Source organism: Argiope bruennichi, chromosome 2, assembly GCF_947563725.1.
Source record: "Argiope bruennichi chromosome 2, qqArgBrue1.1, whole genome shotgun sequence".
NCBI lineage: Eukaryota > Metazoa > Arthropoda > Arachnida > Araneae > Araneidae > Argiope > Argiope bruennichi.
The window spans coordinates 2,301,550-2,320,272 of NC_079152.1; positions in this window are offsets into that span (position 1 = coordinate 2,301,550).

The following is an 18,723-nucleotide window of genomic DNA, read 5'->3' on the forward strand; positions in this document are numbered from 1 at the left end:
GAAAAATTTTATTTTTGAACTTTTGGGACTGATTAATGCAGAGTAATCATAGATAAAATATTTGGAATAATATTCAGAAAAAAAAAGAATAAAATATATAAAACAATTTTTCGGCTTCCAGACTCGAACTGAAGACCAGAAAAAGAAACCTTTGATTCGACCATTCACTCTAGCCACCAAGCCATTTATTCTCTGCACGGTTGAAGATCCTTTCCTTCTTAATACGATTATCCCAGTCTCAAGTACGGTGCGAATCTGGTCTAAAAGCACAATGCTAAGAAAATAAATGTCTTCTGCGCATGTGCGTAATCTCAACGCTTAGAATTTCAAATAAATCTATTAATATACTAAAGAAGAATTTTATTTTTGAACTTTTGGGACTGATTAATGCAGAGTATTCAAAGATAAAATAATTGGAACAATATTCAGAATAAAAAAAAAGAACAAAAATATATAAAACAAATTCTCGGCTTCGAGACTCGAACTGAGGAAAAGAAAAAGAAATCTTTGATTCGACCGGTCACTCTAGCCATCAAGCCACTTATTAGCTATACGGTTGAAGAGACTTTCCTTCTTAATACGATTATTCCAGTCTCAACTACGGTGCGAATCTGGTCTAAAAGCATAATGCTAAGAAAATAAATGTCTTCTGCGCATGTGCGTGAGCTCAACGCTTAGAATTTCAAATAAATCTATTAATGTACTAAAGAAAAATTTAATTTTTGAACTTTTGGTACTGATTAATGCAGAGTAGTCATAGATAAAATATTTGGAATAATATTTAGAAAAAAAAAGAATAAAAATATATAAAACAATTTTTCGGCTTCGAGACTCGAATGAGGACCAGAAAAAGAAATCTTTGACTCGACCAGTCACTCTAGCAGCCAAAACACTTATTCTCTGCACGGTTGAAGATCCTTTCCTTCTTAATACGATTATCCCAGTCTCAAGTACGGTGCGAATCTGGTCTAAAAGCACAATGCTAAGAAAATAAATGTCTTCTGCGCATGTGCGTAATCTCAACGCTTAGAATTTCAAATAAATCTATTAATATACTAAAGAAGAATTTTATTTTTGAACTTTTGGGACTGATTAATGCAGAGTATTCAAAGATAAAATAATTGGAACAATATTCAGAATAAAAAAAAAGAACAAAAATATATAAAACAAATTCTCGGCTTCGAGACTCGAACTGAGGAAAAGAAAAAGAAATCTTTGATTCGACCGGTCACTCTAGCCATCAAGCCACTTATTAGCTATACGGTTGAAGAGACTTTCCTTCTTAATACGATTATTCCAGTCTCAAGTACGGTGCGAATTTTTTCTAAAAGCAGAATGCTAAGAAAATAAATGTCTTCTGCGCATGTGCGTGAGCTCAACGCTTAGAATTTCAAATAAATCTATTAATATACTAAAGAAAAATTTTATTTTTGAACTTTTGGGACTGATTAATGCAGAGTAATCATAGATAAAATATTTGGAATAATATTTAGAAAAAAAAAGAATAAAAATATATAAAACAATTTTTCGGCTTCGAGACTCGAACTGAGGACCAGAAAAAGAATTCTTTGATTCGGCAAGTCACTCTAGCCGCCAAGCCACTGATTCACTGTATGGTTGGAGAGCCTTTCCTTCTTAATACGATTATCCCAGTCTCAAGTACGGTGCAAATCTGGTCTAAAAGCACACTGCTAAGAAAATAAATGTCTTCTGCGCATGTGCGTAAGCTCAACGCTTAGAATTTCAAATAAATCTATTAATATACTAAAGAAAAATTTTATTTTTGAACTTTTGGGATTGATTAATGCAGAGTAATCATAGATAAAATATTTGGAATAATGTTCAGAAAAAAAAAAAGAATAAAAATATATAAAACAATTTTTCGGCTTCGAGACTCGAACTGAGGACCAGAAAAAGAAATCTTTGATTCGACCATTCACTCTAGCCGCCAAGCCATTTATTCTCTGACCGGTTGAAGAGCCTTTCCTTCTTAATACGATTATCCCAGTCTCAAGTACGGTGCGAATCTGGTCTAAAAGCACAATGCTAAGAAAATAAATGTCTTCTGCGCATGTGCGTAATCTCAACGCTTAGAATTTCAAATAAATCTATTAATATACTAAAGAAGAATTTTATTTTTGAACTTTTGGGACTGATTAATGCAGAGTATTCAAAGATAAAATAATTGGAACAATATTCAGAATAAAAAAAAAGAACAAAAATATATAAAACAAATTCTCGGCTTCGAGACTCGAACTGAGGAAAAGAAAAAGAAATCTTTGATTCGACCGGTCACTCTAGCCATCAAGCCACTTATTAGCTATACGGTTGAAGAGACTTTCCTTCTTAATACGATTATTCCAGTCTCAAGTACGGTGCGAATTTTTTCTAAAAGCAGAATGCTAAGAAAATAAATGTCTTCTGCGCATGTGCGTGAGCTCAACGCTTAGAATTTCAAATAAATCTTTTAATATATTAAAGAAAAATTTTATTTTTGAACTTTTGGAACTGATTAATACATAGTAATCATAGATAAAATATTTGGAATAATATTTAGAAGAAAAAAGAATAAAAATATATAAAACAATTTTTCGGCTTCGAGACTCGAACTGAGGACCAGAAAAAAGAAATCTTTGATTCGACCATTCACTCTAGCCGCCAAGCCACTGATTCACTGTACGGTTGAAGAGCCTTTCCTTCTTAATACGATTATCCCAGTCTCAAGTACGGTGCAAATCTGGTCTAAAAGCACACTGCTAAGAAAATAAATGTCTTCTGCGCATGTGCGTAAGCTCAACGCTTAGAATTTCAAATAAATCTATTAATATACTAAACAAAAATTTTATTTTTGAACTTTTGGGATTGATTAATGCAGAGTAAGCATAGATAAAATATTTGGAATAATGTTCAGAAAAAAAAAAGAATAAAAATATATAAAACACTTTTTCGGCTTCGAGACTCGAACTGAAGACCAGAAAAAGAAATCTTTGATTCGACCATTCACTCTAGCCACCAAGCCATTTATTCTCTGACCGGTTGAAGAGCCTTTCCTTCTTAATACGATTATTCCAGTCTCAAGTACGGTGCGAATCTGGTCTAAAAGCATAATGCTAAGAAAATAAATGTCTTCTGCGCATGTGCGTGACCTCAGCTCATAGAATTTCAAATAAATCTATTAATATACTAAAGAAAAATTTTATTTTTGAACTTTTGGGACTGATTAATGCAGAGTAATCATAGATAAAATATTTGGAATATTATTCAGAAAAAAAAAAGAATAAAAATATATAAAACAATTTTTCGGCATCGAGACTCGAACTGAGGACCAGAAAAAGAAATCTTTGACTCGACCTGTCACTCTAGCCGCCAAGTGACTTATTCTCTGCACGTTTGAAGAGCCTTTAATTCTTAATACGATTATCTCAGTCTCAAGTACGGTGCGAATCTGGTCTAAAAGCACAATGCTAAGAAAATAAATGTCTTCTGCGCATGTGCGTGACCTCAGCTCTAAGAATTTCAAATAAATCTATTAATATACTAAAGAAAAATTTTATTTTTGAAATTTTGGGACTGATTAATGCAGAGTAATAATAGATAAAATATTTGGAATAATATTCAGAAAAAAAAAGAATAAAAATATATAAAACAATTTTTCGGCTTCGAGACTCGAACTGAGGACCAGAAAAGGAATTCTTTGATTCGGCCAGTCACTCTAGCCGCCAAGCCACTGATTCACTGTACGGTTGAAGAGCCTTTCCTTCTTAATACGATTATCCCAGTCTCAAGTACGGTGCAAATCTGGTCTAAAAGCACACTGCTAAGAAAATAAATGTCTTCTGCGCATGTGCGTAAGCTCAACGCTTAGAATTTCAAATAAATCTATTAATATACTAAAGAAAAATTTTATTTTTGAACTTTTGGGATTGATTAATGCAGAGTAATCATAGATAAAATATTTGGAATAATGTTCAGAAAAAAAAAAGAATAAAAATATATAAAACAATTTTTCGGCTTCGAGACTCGAACTGAGGACCAGAAAAAGAAATCTTTGATTCGACCATTCACTCTAACCGCCAAGCCATTTATTCTCTGACCGGTTGAAGAGCCTTTCCTTCTTAATACGATTATCCTAGTCTCAAGTACTGTGCGAATCTAGTCTAAAAGCACAATGCTAAGAAAATATATGTCTTCTGCGCATGTGCGTGACCTCAGGTCTTGGAATTTTAAATAAATCTTTTAATATATTAAAGAAAAATTTTATTTTTGAACTTTTGGGACTGATTAATGCAGAGTAATCATAGATAAAATATTTGGAATAATATTTAGAAAAAAAAAGAATAAAAATATATAAAACTATTTTTCGGCTTCGAGACTCGAACTGAGGACCAGAAAAAGAAATCTTTGATTCGACCAGTCACACTAGCCGCCAAGCCACTTATTCTCGGCACGGTTGAAGAGCCTTTCCTTTTTAATACGATTATACCAATCTCAAGTACGGTGCGAATCTGGTCTAAAAGCACACTGCTAAGAAAATAAATGTCTTCTGCGCATGTGCGTGACCTCAGCTCATAGAATTTCAAATAAATCTATTAATATACTAAAGAAAAATTTTATTTTTGAACTTTTGGAACTGATTAATACATAGTAATCATAGATAAAATATTTGGAATAATATTTAGAAGAAAAAAGAATAAAAATATATAAAACAATTTTTCGGCTTCGAGACTCGAACTGAGGACCAGAAAAAAGAAATCTTTGATTCGACCATTCACTCTAGCCGCCAAGCCACTGATTCACTGTACGGTTGAAGAGCCTTTCCTTCTTAATACGATTATCCCAGTCTCAAGTACGGTGCAAATCTGGTCTAAAAGCACACTGCTAAGAAAATAAATGTCTTCTGCGCATGTGCGTAAGCTCAACGCTTAGAATTTCAAATAAATCTATTAATATACTAAACAAAAATTTTATTTTTGAACTTTTGGGATTGATTAATGCAGAGTAAGCATAGATAAAATATTTGGAATAATGTTCAGAAAAAAAAAGAATAAAAATATATAAAACACTTTTTCGGCTTCGAGACTCGAACTGAAGACCAGAAAAAGAAATCTTTGATTCGACCATTCACTCTAGCCACCAAGCCATTTATTCTCTGACCGGTTGAAGAGCCTTTCCTTCTTAATACGATTATTCCAGTCTCAAGTACGGTGCGAATCTGGTCTAAAAGCATAATGCTAAGAAAATAAATGTCTTCTGCACATGTGCGTGACCTCAGCTCTTAGAATTTCAAATAAATCTATTAATATACTAAAGAAAAATTTTATTTTTGAACTTTTGGGACTGATTAATGCAGAGTAATCATAGATAAATATTTGGAATAATATTTAGAAAAAAAAAGAATAAAAATATATAAAACTATTTTTCGGCTTCGAGACTCGAACTGAGGACCAGAAAAAGAAATCTTTGATTCGACCAGTCACACTAGCCGCCAAGCCACTTATTCTCGGCACGGTTGAAGAGCCTTTCCTTTTTAATACGATTATACCAATCTCAAGTACGGTGCGAATCTGGTCTAAAAGCACACTGCTAAGAAAATAAATGTCTTCTGCGCATGTGCGTGACCTCAGCTCTTAGAATTTCAAATAAATCTATTAATATACTAAAGAAAAATTTTATTTTTGAACTTTTGGGACTGATTAATGCAGAGAAATCATAGATAAAATATTTGGAATATTATTCAGAAAAAAAAAAAGAATAAAAATATATAAAACAATTTTTCGGCTTCAAGACTCGAACTGAGGACCAGAAAAAGAAATCTTTGATTCGACCATTCACTCTAGCCGCCAAGCCACTTATTCTCTGCACGATTGAAGAGCCTTTCATTCTTAATACGATTATCCCAGTCTCAAGTACGCTGCGAATCTAGTCTAAAAGCACAATGCTAAGAAAATAAATGTCTTCTGCGCATGTGCGTGACCTCAGCTCATAGAATTTCAAATAAATCTATTAATATACTAAAGAAAAATTTTATTTTTGAACTTTCGGGACTGATTAATGCAGAGTAATCATAGATAAAATATTTGGAATATTATTCAGAAAAAAAAAAGAATAAAAATATATAAAACAATTTTTCGGCTTCGAGACTCGAACTGAGGACTAGAAAAAGAAATCTTTGATTCGACCAGTCACTCTAGCCGCCAAGCCACTTATTTGCTATACGGTTGAAGAGCCTTTCCGTCTTAATACGATTATCCCAGTCTCAAGTACGGTGCGAATCTGCTCTAAAAGCACAATGCTAAGAAAATAAATGTCTTCTGCGCATGTGCGTGACCTCAGCTCTTAGAATTTTAAATAAATCTTTTAATATATTAAAGAAAAATTTTATTTTTGAACTTTTGGGACTGATTAATGCAGAGTAATCATAGATAAAATATTTGGAATAATATTTAGAAAAAAAAGAATAAAAATATATAAAACAATTTTTCGGCTTCGAGACTCGAACTGAGGACCAGAAAAAGAAATCTTTGATTCGACCAGTCACACTAGCCGCCAAGCCACTTATTCGCTGAGCGGTTGAGGAGTCTTTCCTTCTTAATACGATTATCCCAGTCTCAAGTACGGCGCGAATCTGGCCTAAAAGCACAATGCTAAGAAAATAAATGTCTTCTGCGCATGTGCGTAATCTCAACGCTTAGAATTTCAAATAAATCTATTAATATACTAAAGAAAAATTTTATTTTTGAACTTTTGGGACTGATTAATGCAGAGTATTCAAAGATAAAATAATTGGAAAATATTCAGAATAAAAAAAAAAAGAACAAAAATATATAAAACAAATTCTCGGCTTCGAGACTCGAACTGAGGAAAAGAAAAAGAAATCTTTGATTCGACCGGTCACTCTAGCCATCAAGCCATTTAATCGCTATACGGTTGAAGAGACGTTCCTTCTTAATACGATTATTCCAGTCTCAAGTACGGTGCGAATCTGGTCTAAAAGCACAATGCTAAGAAAATAAATGTCTTCTGCGCATGTGCGTGACCTCAACTCATAGAATTTCAAATAAATCTATTAATATACTAAAGAAAAATTTTATTTTTGAACTTTTGGGACTGATTAATGCAGAGTAATCATAGATAAAATATTTGGAATAATATTCAGAAAAAAAAAAGAATAAAAATATATAAAACAATTTTTCGGCTTCGAGACTCGAACTGAGGACCAGAAAAAGAAATCTTTGATTCGTCCATTCATTCTATCCGCCAAGCCACTTATTCTGAGCACGGGTAAAGAGCCTTTCCTTCTTAATACGATTATCCCAGTCTCAAGTACGGTGCGAATCTGGTCTAAAAGCAAAATGCTAAGAAAATAAATGTCTTCTGCGCTTGTGCGTAAGCTCAACGCTTAGAATTTCAAATAAATGTATTAATATAGTAAAGAAAAATTTTATTTTTGAACTTTTGGGACTGATTAATGCAGAGTAATCATAGATAAAATGTTTGGAATAATTTTCAGAAAAAAAAGAATAAAATATATAAAACAATTTTTCGGCTTTGAGAATCGAACTGAGGACCAGAAAAAGAAAACTTTGATTCGACCATTCACTCTAGCCGCCAAGATACTTATTCTCTGTACGGTTGAAGAGCCTTTCCTTCTTAATACGATTATCCCAGTCTCAAGTACGGTGCGAATCAGGTCTAAAAGCACAATGCTAAGAAAATAAATGTCTTCTGCGCATGTGCGTGACTTCAGCTCTTAGAATTTTAAATAAATCTTTTAATATATTAAAGAAAAATTTATTTTTGAACTTTTGGGACTGATTAATGCAGAGTAATCATAGATAAAATATTTGGAATAATATTTAGAAAAAAAAAAGAATAAAAATATATAAAACAATTTTTCGGCTTCGAGACTCGAACTGAGGACCAGAAAAAGAAATCTTTGACTCGACCAGTCACTCTAGCCGACAAGCCACTGATTCACTGTACGGTTGAAGAGCCTTTCCTTCTTATTACGATTATCCCAGTCTCAAGTACGGTGCGAATCTGGTCTAAAAGCACAATGCTAAGAAAATAAATGTCTTCTGCACATGTGCGTGACCTTAGCTCTTAGAATTTCAAATAAATCTATTAATATACTAAAGAAAAATTTTATTTTTGAAATTTTGGGACTGATTAATGCAGAGTAATAATAGATAAAATATTTGGAATAATATTCAGAAAAAAAAAGAATAAAAATATATAAAACAATTTTTCGTCTTCGAGACTCGAACTGAGGACCAGAAAAAGAACTCTTTGATTCGGCCAGTCACTCTAGCCGCCAAGCCACTGATTCACTGTACGGTTGAAGAGCCTTTCCTTCTTATTACGATTATCCCAGTCACAAGTACGGTGCAAGTCTGGTCTAAAAGCACACTGCTAAGAAAATAAATGTCTTCTGCGCATGTGCGTAAGCTCAACGCTTAGAATTTCAAATAAATCTATTAATATACTAAAGAAAAATTTTATTTTTGAACTTTCTGGACTGATTAATGCAGAGTAATCATAGATAAAATATTTGGAATAATATTTAGAAGAAAAAAAAAGAATAAAAATATATAAAACAATTTTTCGGCTTCGAGACTCGAACTGAGGACCAGAAAAAGAAATCTTTGATTCGACCAGTCACACTATCCGCCAAGAAACTTATTCGCTGTGCGGTTGAAGAGTCTTTCCTTCTTAATACGATTATCCCAGTCTCAAGTACGGTGCGAATCTGGTCTAAAAGCACAATGCTAAGAAAATTAATGTCTTCTGCGCATGTGCGTAATCTCAACGCTTAGAATTTCAAATAAATCTATTAATATACTAAAGAAAAATTTTATTTTTGAACTTTTTGGACTGATTAATTCAGAGTATTCAAAGATAAAATAATTGGAACAATATTCAAAATAAAAAAAAGAACAAAAATATATAAAAAAAATTCTCGGCTTCGAGACTCGAACTGAGGAAAAGAAAAAGAAATCTTTGATTCGACCGGTCATTCTAGCCATCAAGCCACTTATTCGCTATACGGTTGAAGAGACTTTCCTTCTTAATACGATTATCCCAGTCTCAAGTACGGTGCGAATCTGGTCTAAAAGCACAAACCTAAGAAAATAAATGTCTTCTGCGCATGTGCGTAATCTCAACGCTTAGAATTTTAAATAAATCTATTAATATACTAAAGAAAAATTTTATTTTTGAACTTTTGGGACTGATTAATGCAGAGTAATCATAGATAAAATGTTTGGAATATTATTCAGAAAAAAAAAGAATAAAAATATATAAAACAATTTTTCGGCTTCGAGACTCGAACTGAGGACCAGAAAAAGAAATCTTTGATTCGACCATTCACTCTAGCCGCCAAGCCACTTATTCTCTGCACGGTTGAAGAGCCTTTCCTTCTTAATACGATTATCCCAGTCTCAAGTACGCTGCGAATCTAGTCTAAAAGCGCAATGCTAAGAAAATAAATGTCTTCTGCGCATGTGCGTGACCTCAGCTCTTAGAATTTTAAATAAATCTTTTAATATATTAAAGAAAAATTTTATTTTTGAACTTTTGGGACTGATTAATGCAGAGTAATCATAGATAAAATATTTGGAATAATATTTAGAAAAAAAAAGAATAAAAATATATAAAACAATTTTTCGGCTTCGAGACTCGAACTGAGGACCAGAAAAAGAAATCTTTGACTCGACCAGTCTCTCCAGCCGCCAAGCCACTTATTCTCTGCACGGTTGAAGAGCCTTTAATTCTTAATACGATTATCCCAGTCTCAAGTACGGTGCGAATCTGGTCTAAAAGCACAAAGCTAAGAAAATAATTTCTTCTGCGCATGTGCGTGACCTCAGGCCTTAGAATTTTAAATAAATCTTTTAATATACTAAAGAAAAATTTTATTTTTGAACTTTTGGGACTGATTAATGCAGAGTAATCATATATAAAATATTTGGAATAATATTTAGAAAAAAAAAAAGAATAAAAATATATAAAACAATTTTTCGGCTTCAAGACTCGAACTGAGGACCAGAAAAAGAAATCTTTGACTCGACCAGTCACTCTAGCCGCCAAGCCACTTATTCTCTGCACGATTGAAGAGCCTTTAATTCTTAATACGATTATCCCAGTCTCAAGTACGGTGCGAATCTGGTCTAAAACACAATGCTAAGAAAATAAATGTCTTCTGCGCATGTGCGTGACCTCAGCTCTTAGAATTTCAAATAAATCTATTAATATACTAAAGAGAAATTTCATTTTTGAAATTTTGGGACTGATTAATGCAGAGTAATAATAGATAAAATATTTGGAATAATATTCAGAAAAAAAAGAATAAAAATATATAAAACAATTTTTCGGCTTCGAGACTCGAACTGAGGACCAGAAAAAGAAATCTTTGATTCGGCCAGTCACTCTAGCCGAAAAGCCACTGATTCACTGTGCGGTTGAAGAGCCTTTCCTTCTTAATACGATTATCCCAGTCTCAAGTACGGTGCAAATCTGGTCTAAAAGCACAAAGCTAAGAAAATAAATGTCTTCTGCGCATGTGCGTGACCTCAGCTCTTAGAATTTTAAATAAATCTTTTAATATATTAAAGAAAAATTTTATTTTTGAACTTTTGGGACTGATTAATGCAGAGTAATCATAGATAAAATATTTGGAATAATATTCAGTAAAAAAAATAATATAAATATATAAAACAATTTTTCGTCTTCGAGACTCGAACTGAGGACCAGAAAAAGAACTCTTTGATTCGGCCAGTCACTCTAGCCGCCAAGCCACTGATTCACTGTACGGTTGAAGAGCCTTTCCTTCTTATTACGATTATCCCAGTCACAAGTACGGTGCAAATCTGGTCTAAAAGCACACTGCTAAGAAAATAAATGTCTTCTGCGCATGTGCGTAAGCTCAACGCTTAGAATTTCAAATAAATCTATTAATATACTAAAGAAAAATTTTATTTTTGAACTTTCTGGACTGATTAATGCAGAGTAATCATAGATAAAATATTTGGAATAATATTTAGAAGAAAAAAAAAGAATAAAAATATATAAAACAATTTTTCGGCTTCGAGACTCGAACTGAGGACCAGAAAAAGAAATCTTTGATTCGACCAGTCACACTATCCGCCAAGAAACTTATTCGCTGAGCGGTTGAAGAGTCTTTCCTTCTTAATACGATTATCCCAGTCTCAAGTACGGTGCGAATCTGGTCTAAAAGAATAATGCTAAGAAAATAAATGTCTTCTGCGCATGTGCGTGAGCTCAACGCTTAGAATTTCAAATAAATCTATTAATATATTAAAGAAAAAATTTTTTGAGCTATTGGGACTGAATAATCCAGAGTATTCATAGATAAAATATTTGGAATATTATTCAGAAAAAAAAAGAATAAAAATATATAAAACAATTTTTCGGCTTCGAGACTCGAACTGAGGACCAGAAAAAGAAATCTTTGATTCGACCAGTCACACTAGCCGCCAAGCCACTTATTCGCTGAGCGGTCTAGGAGTCTTTCCTTCTTAATACGATTATCCCAGTCTCAAGTACGGTGCGAATCTGGTCTAAAAGCACAAACCTAAGAAAATAAATGTCTTCTGCGCATGTGCGTAATCTCAACGCTTAGAATTTCAAATAAATCTATTAATATACTAAAGAAAAATTTTATTTTTGAACTTTTGGGACTGATTAATGCAGAGTAATCATAGATAAAATGTTTGGAATATTATTCAGAAAAAAAAAAGAATAAAAATCTATAAAACAATTTTTCGGCTTCGAGACTCGAACTGAGGACCAGAAAAAGAAATCTTTGATTCGACCATTCACTCTAGCTGCCAAGCCACTTATTCTCTGCACGATTGAAGAGCCTTTCCTTCTTAATACGATTATCCCAGTCTCAAGTACGCTGCGAATCTAGTCTAAAAGCGCAATGCTAAGAAAATAAATGTCTTCTGCGCATGTGCGTGACCTCAGCTCTTAGAATTTTAAATAAATCTTTTAATATATTAAAGAAAAATTTTATTTTTGAACTTTTGGGACTGATTAATGCAGAGTAATCATAGATAAAATATTTGGAATAATATTTAGAAAAAAAAAGAATAAAAATATATAAAACAATTTTTCGGCTTCGAGACTCGAACTGAGGACCAGAAAAAGAAATCTTTGACTCGACCAGTCTCTCCAGCCGCCAAGCCACTTATTCTCTGCACGGTTGAAGAGCCTTTAATTCTTAATACGATTATCCCAGTCTCAAGTACGGTGCGAATCTGGTCTAAAAGCACAAAGCTAAGAAAATAATTTCTTCTGCGCATGTGCGTGACCTCAGGCCTTAGAATTTTAAATAAATCTTTTAATATACTAAAGAAAAATTTTATTTTTGAACTTTTGGGACTGATTAATGCAGAGTAATCATATATAAAATATTTGGAATAATATTTAGAAAAAAAAAAAGAATAAAAATATATAAAACAATTTTTCGGCTTCAAGACTCGAACTGAGGACCAGAAAAAGAAATCTTTGACTCGACCAGTCACTCTAGCCGCCAAGCCACTTATTCTCTGCACGATTGAAGAGCCTTTAATTCTTAATACGATTATCCCAGTCTCAAGTACGGTGCGAATCTGGTCTAAAACACAATGCTAAGAAAATAAATGTCTTCTGCGCATGTGCGTGACCTCAGCTCTTAGAATTTCAAATAAATCTATTAATATACTAAAGAGAAATTTCATTTTTGAAATTTTGGGACTGATTAATGCAGAGTAATAATAGATAAAATATTTGGAATAATATTCAGAAAAAAAAGAATAAAAATATATAAAACAATTTTTCGGCTTCGAGACTCGAACTGAGGACCAGAAAAAGAAATCTTTGATTCGGCCAGTCACTCTAGCCGAAAAGCCACTGATTCACTGTGCGGTTGAAGAGCCTTTCCTTCTTAATACGATTATCCCAGTCTCAAGTACGGTGCAAATCTGGTCTAAAAGCACAAAGCTAAGAAAATAAATGTCTTCTGCGCATGTGCGTGACCTCAGCTCTTAGAATTTTAAATAAATCTTTTAATATATTAAAGAAAAATTTTATTTTTGAACTTTTGGGACTGATTAATGCAGAGTAATCATAGATAAAATATTTGGAATAATATTCAGTAAAAAAAATAATATAAATATATAAAACAATTTTTCGTCTTCGAGACTCGAACTGAGGACCAGAAAAAGAACTCTTTGATTCGGCCAGTCACTCTAGCCGCCAAGCCACTGATTAACTGTACGGTTGAAGAGCCTTTCCTTCTTATTACGATTATCCCAGTCACAAGTACGGTGCAAATCTGGTCTAAAAGCACACTGCTAAGAAAATAAATGTCTTCTGCGCATGTGCGTAAGCTCAACGCTTAGAATTTCAAATAAATCTATTAATATACTAAAGAAAAATTTTATTTTTGAACTTTCTGGACTGATTAATGCAGAGTAATCATAGATAAAATATTTGGAATAATATTTAGAAGAAAAAAAAAGAATAAAAATATATAAAACAATTTTTCGGCTTCGAGACTCGAACTGAGGACCAGAAAAAGAAATCTTTGATTCGACCAGTCACACTATCCGCCAAGAAACTTATTCGCTGAGCGGTTGAAGAGTCTTTCCTTCTTAATACGATTATCCCAGTCTCAAGTACGGTGCGAATCTGGTCTAAAAGAATAATGCTAAGAAAATAAATGTCTTCTGCGCATGTGCGTGAGCTCAACGCTTAGAATTTCAAATAAATCTATTAATATATTAAAGAAAAAATTTTTTGAGCTATTGGGACTGAATAATCCAGAGTATTCATAGATAAAATATTTGGAATATTATTCAGAAAAAAAAAGAATAAAAATATATAAAACAATTTTTCGGCTTCGAGACTCGAACTGAGGACCAGAAAAAGAAATCTTTGATTCGACCAGTCACACTAGCCGCCAAGCCACTTATTCGCTGAGCGGTCTAGGAGTCTTTCCTTCTTAATACGATTATCCCAGTCTCAAGTACGGTGCGAATCTGGTCTAAAAGCACAAACCTAAGAAAATAAATGTCTTCTGCGCATGTGCGTAATCTCAACGCTTAGAATTTCAAATAAATCTATTAATATACTAAAGAAAAATTTTATTTTTGAACTTTTGGGACTGATTAATGCAGAGTAATCATAGATAAAATGTTTGGAATATTATTCAGAAAAAAAAAAGAATAAAAATATATAAAACAATTTTTCGGCTTCGAGACTCGAACTGAGGACCAGAAAAAGAAATCTTTGATTCGACCATTCACTCTAGCCGCCAAGCCACTTATTCTCTGCACGGTTGAAGAGCCTTTCCTTCTTAATACGATTATCCCAGTCTCAAGTACGCTGCGAATCTAGTCTAAAAGCGCAATGCTAAGAAAATAAATGTCTTCTGCGCATGTGCGTGACCTCAGCTCTTAGAATTTTAAATAAATCTTTTAATATATTAAAGAAAAATTTTATTTTTGAACTTTTGGGACTGATTAATGCAGAGTAATCATAGATAAAATATTTGGAATAATATTTAGAAAAAAAAAGAATAAAAATATATAAAACAATTTTTCGGCTTCGAGACTCGAACTGAGGACCAGAAAAAGAAATCTTTGACTCGACCAGTCTCTCCAGCCGCCAAGCCACTTATTCTCTGCACGGTTGAAGAGCCTTTAATTCTTAATACAATTATCCCAGTCTCAAGTACGGTGCGAATCTGGTCTAAAAGCACAAAGCTAAGAAAATAAATGTCTTCTGCGCATGTGCGTGACCTCAGCTCTTAGAATTTTAAATAAATCTTTTAATATATTAAAGAAAAATTTTATTTTTGAACTTTTGGGACTGATTAATGCAGAGTAATCATAGATAAAATATTTGGAATAATATTCAGTAAAAAAAATAATATAAATATATAAAACAATTTTTCGGCTTCGCTGATTCGAACTGTGGACAAGAAAAAGAATTCTTTGATTCGACCATTCACTCTAGCCGCCAAGCCACTTATTCTCGGTACGAATGAAGAGCCTTTCCTTCTTAATACGATTATCCCAGTCTCAAGTACGGTGCGAATCTGATCTAAAAGCACAATGCTAAGAAAATAAATGTCTTCTGCGCATGTGCGTGAGCTCAGCTCTTAGAATTTCAAATAAATCTTTTAATATATTAAAGAAAAATATTATTTTTGAACTTTTGGGACTGATTAATGCAGAGTAATCATAGATTAAATATTTGGAATAATATTCAGAATAAAAAAAAAGAATAAAAATATATAAAACAATTTTTCGGTTTCGAGACTCGAACTGAGGACCAGAAAAAGAAATCTTTGATTCGACCAGTCACACTAGCCGCCAAGCCACTTATTCTCGGTACGGATGAAGAGCCTTTCCTTCTTAATACGATTATCCCAGTCTCAAGTACTGTGCGAATCTGGTCGAAAAGCATAATGCTAAGAAAATAAATGTCTTCTGCGCATGTGCTTGATCTCAGCTCTTAGAATTTCAAATAAATCTTTTAATATATTAAAGAAAAATATTATTTTTGAACTTTTGGGACTGATTAATGCAGAGTAATCATAGATAAAATATTTGGATTAATATTCAGAAAAAAAAATATATATATAAAATAATTTTTCGGCTTCGAGACTCGAACTGAGGACAAGAAAAAGAAATCTTTGATTCGGCCAGTCACTCCAGCCGCCAAGCCACTTATTCTCTGTACGTTTGAAGAGCCTTTCCTTCTTAATACGATTATCCCAGTCTCAAGTACGGTGCGAATCTGATCTAGAAGCACAATGCTAAGAAAATAAATGTCTTCTGCGCATGTGCGTGAGCTCGGCTCTTAGAATTTCAAATAAATCTTTTAATATATTAAAGAAAAATATTATTTTTGAACTTTTGGGACTGATTAATGCAGAGTAATCATAGATTAAATATTTGGAATAATATTCAGAATTAAAAAAAAAGAATAAAAATATATAAAACAATTTTTCGGCTTCGAGACTCGAACTGAGGACCAGAAAAAGAAATCTTTGATTCGACCATTCACTCTAGCCGCCAAGCCACTTATTCTCTGTACATTTGAAGAGCCTTTCCTTCTTAATACGATTATCCCAGTCTCAAGTACGGTGCGAATCTGATCTAAAAGCACAATGCTAAGATAATAAATGTCTTCTGCGCATGTGCTTGATCTCAGCTCTTAGAATTTCAAATAAATCTTTTAATATATTAAAGAAAAATATTATTTTTGAACTTTTGGGACTGATTAATGCAGAGTAATCATAGATAAAATATTTGGAATAATATTCAGAAAAAAAAATATATATATAAAATAATTTTTCGGCTTCGAGACTCGAACTGAGGACAAGAAAAAGAAATCTTTGATTCGGCCAGTCACTCCAGCCGCCAAGCCACTTATTCTCTGTACGTTTGAAGAGCCTTTCATTCTTAATACGATTATTCCAGTCTCAAGTACGGTGCGAATCTAGTCTAAAAGCACAATGCTAAGAAAATAAATGTCTTCTGCGCATGTGCGTAAGCTCAACGCTTAGAATTTCAAATAAATCTATTAATATACTAAAGAAAAAATTTAATTTTGAACTTTTGGGACTGATTAATACAGAGTAATCATAGATAAAATATTTGGAATAATATTCAGAAAAAATAAGAATATAAATATATAAAACAATTTTTCGGCTTCGAGACTCGAACTAAGGACCAGAAAAAGAAATCTTTGATTCGAAAATTCACTCTAGCCGCCAAGCCACTTATTCTCTGTACGTTTGAAGAGCCTTTCCTTCTTAATACGATTATCCCAGTCTCAAGTACGGTGCGAATCTCATCTAAAAGCACAATGCTAAGAAAATAAATGTCTTCTGCGCATGAGCTTGATCTCAGCTCTTAGAATTTCAAATAAATCTTTTAATGTATTTAAGAAAAATATAATTTTTTAACTTTTGGGACTGATTAATGCAGAGTAATCATAGATAAAATATTTGGAATAATATTCAGAATTAAAAAAAAAGAATAAAAATATATAAAACAATTTTTCGGCTTCGAGACTCGAACTGAGGTCCAGAAAAAGAAATCTTTGATTCGACCATTCACTCTAGCCGCCAAGCCGCTTATTCTCTGTACGTTTGAAGAGCCTTTCCTTCTTAATACGATTATCCCAGTCTCAAGTACGGTGCGAATCTGATCTAAAAGCACAATGCTAAGAAAATAAATGTCTTCTGCGCATGTGCTTGATCTCAGCTCTTAGAATTTCAAATAAATCTTTTAATATATTAAAGAAAAATATTATTTTTGAACTTTTGGGACTGATTAATGCAGAGTAATCATAGATTAAATATTTGGAATAATATTCAGAATAAAAATATATAAAAAATTTTTCGGCTTCGAGACTCGAACTGAGGACCAGAAAAAGAAATCTTTGATTCGACCATTCACTCTAGCCGCAAAGCCACTTATTCTCTGTACGTGTGAAGAGCCTTTCCTTCTTAATACGATTATCCCAGTCTCAAGTACGGTGCGAATCTGATCTAAAAGCACAATGCTAAGAAAATAAATGTCTTCTGCGCAAGTGCGTGAGCTCAGCTCTTAGAATTTCAAATAAATCTTTTAATATATTAAAGAAAAATATAATTTTTGAACTTTTGGGACTGATTAATGCAGAGTAATCATAGATAAAATATTTGGAATAATATTCAGAATTAAAAAAAAAAGAATAAAAATATATAAAACAATTTTTTGGCTTCGAGACTCGAACTGAGGACCAGAAAAAGAAATCTTTGATTCGACCATTCACTCTAGTCGCCAAGCCACTTATTCTCTGTACGTTTGAAGAGCCTTTCCTTCTTCATACGATTATCCCAGTCTCAAGTACGGTGCGAATCTGATCTAAAAGCACAATGCTAAGAAAATAAATGTCTTCTGCGCATGTGCGTGAGCTCAGCTCTTAGAATTTCAAATAAATCTTTTAATATATTAAAGAAAAATATTATTTTTGAACTTTTGGGACTGATTAATGCAGAGTAATCATAGATTAAATATTTGGAATAATATTCAGAATTAAAAAAAAAAAGAATAATAATATATAAAACAATTTTTCGGCTTCGAGACTCGAACTGAGGACCAGAAAAAGAAATCCTTGAATCGACCAGTCACACTAGCCGCCAAGCCACTTATTCTCTGTACGCTTGAAGAGAATTTCCTTCTTAATACGATTATCCAAGTCTCAAGTACGGTGCGAATCTGATCTAAAAGCACAATGCTAAGAAAATAAATGTCTTCTGCGCATGTGCGTGAGCTCAACGCTTAGAATTTCAAATAAATCTATTAATATACTAAAGAAAAAATTTAATTTTGAACTTTTGGGACTGATTAATGCAGAGTAATCATAGATTAAATATTTGGAATAATATTCAGAATAAAAAAAAAGAATAAAAATATATAAAACAATTTTTCGGTTTCGAGACTCGAACTGAGGACCAGAAAAAGAAATCTTTGTTTCGACCATTCACTCTATCCGCCAAGCCACTTATTCTCTGTACGTTTGAAGAGCCTTTCCTTCTTAATACGATTATCCCAGTCTCAAGTACGGTGCGAATCTGATCTAAAAGCACAATGCTAAGAAAATAAAGGTCTTCTGCGCATGTGCTTGATCTCAGCTCTTAGAATTTCAAATAAATCT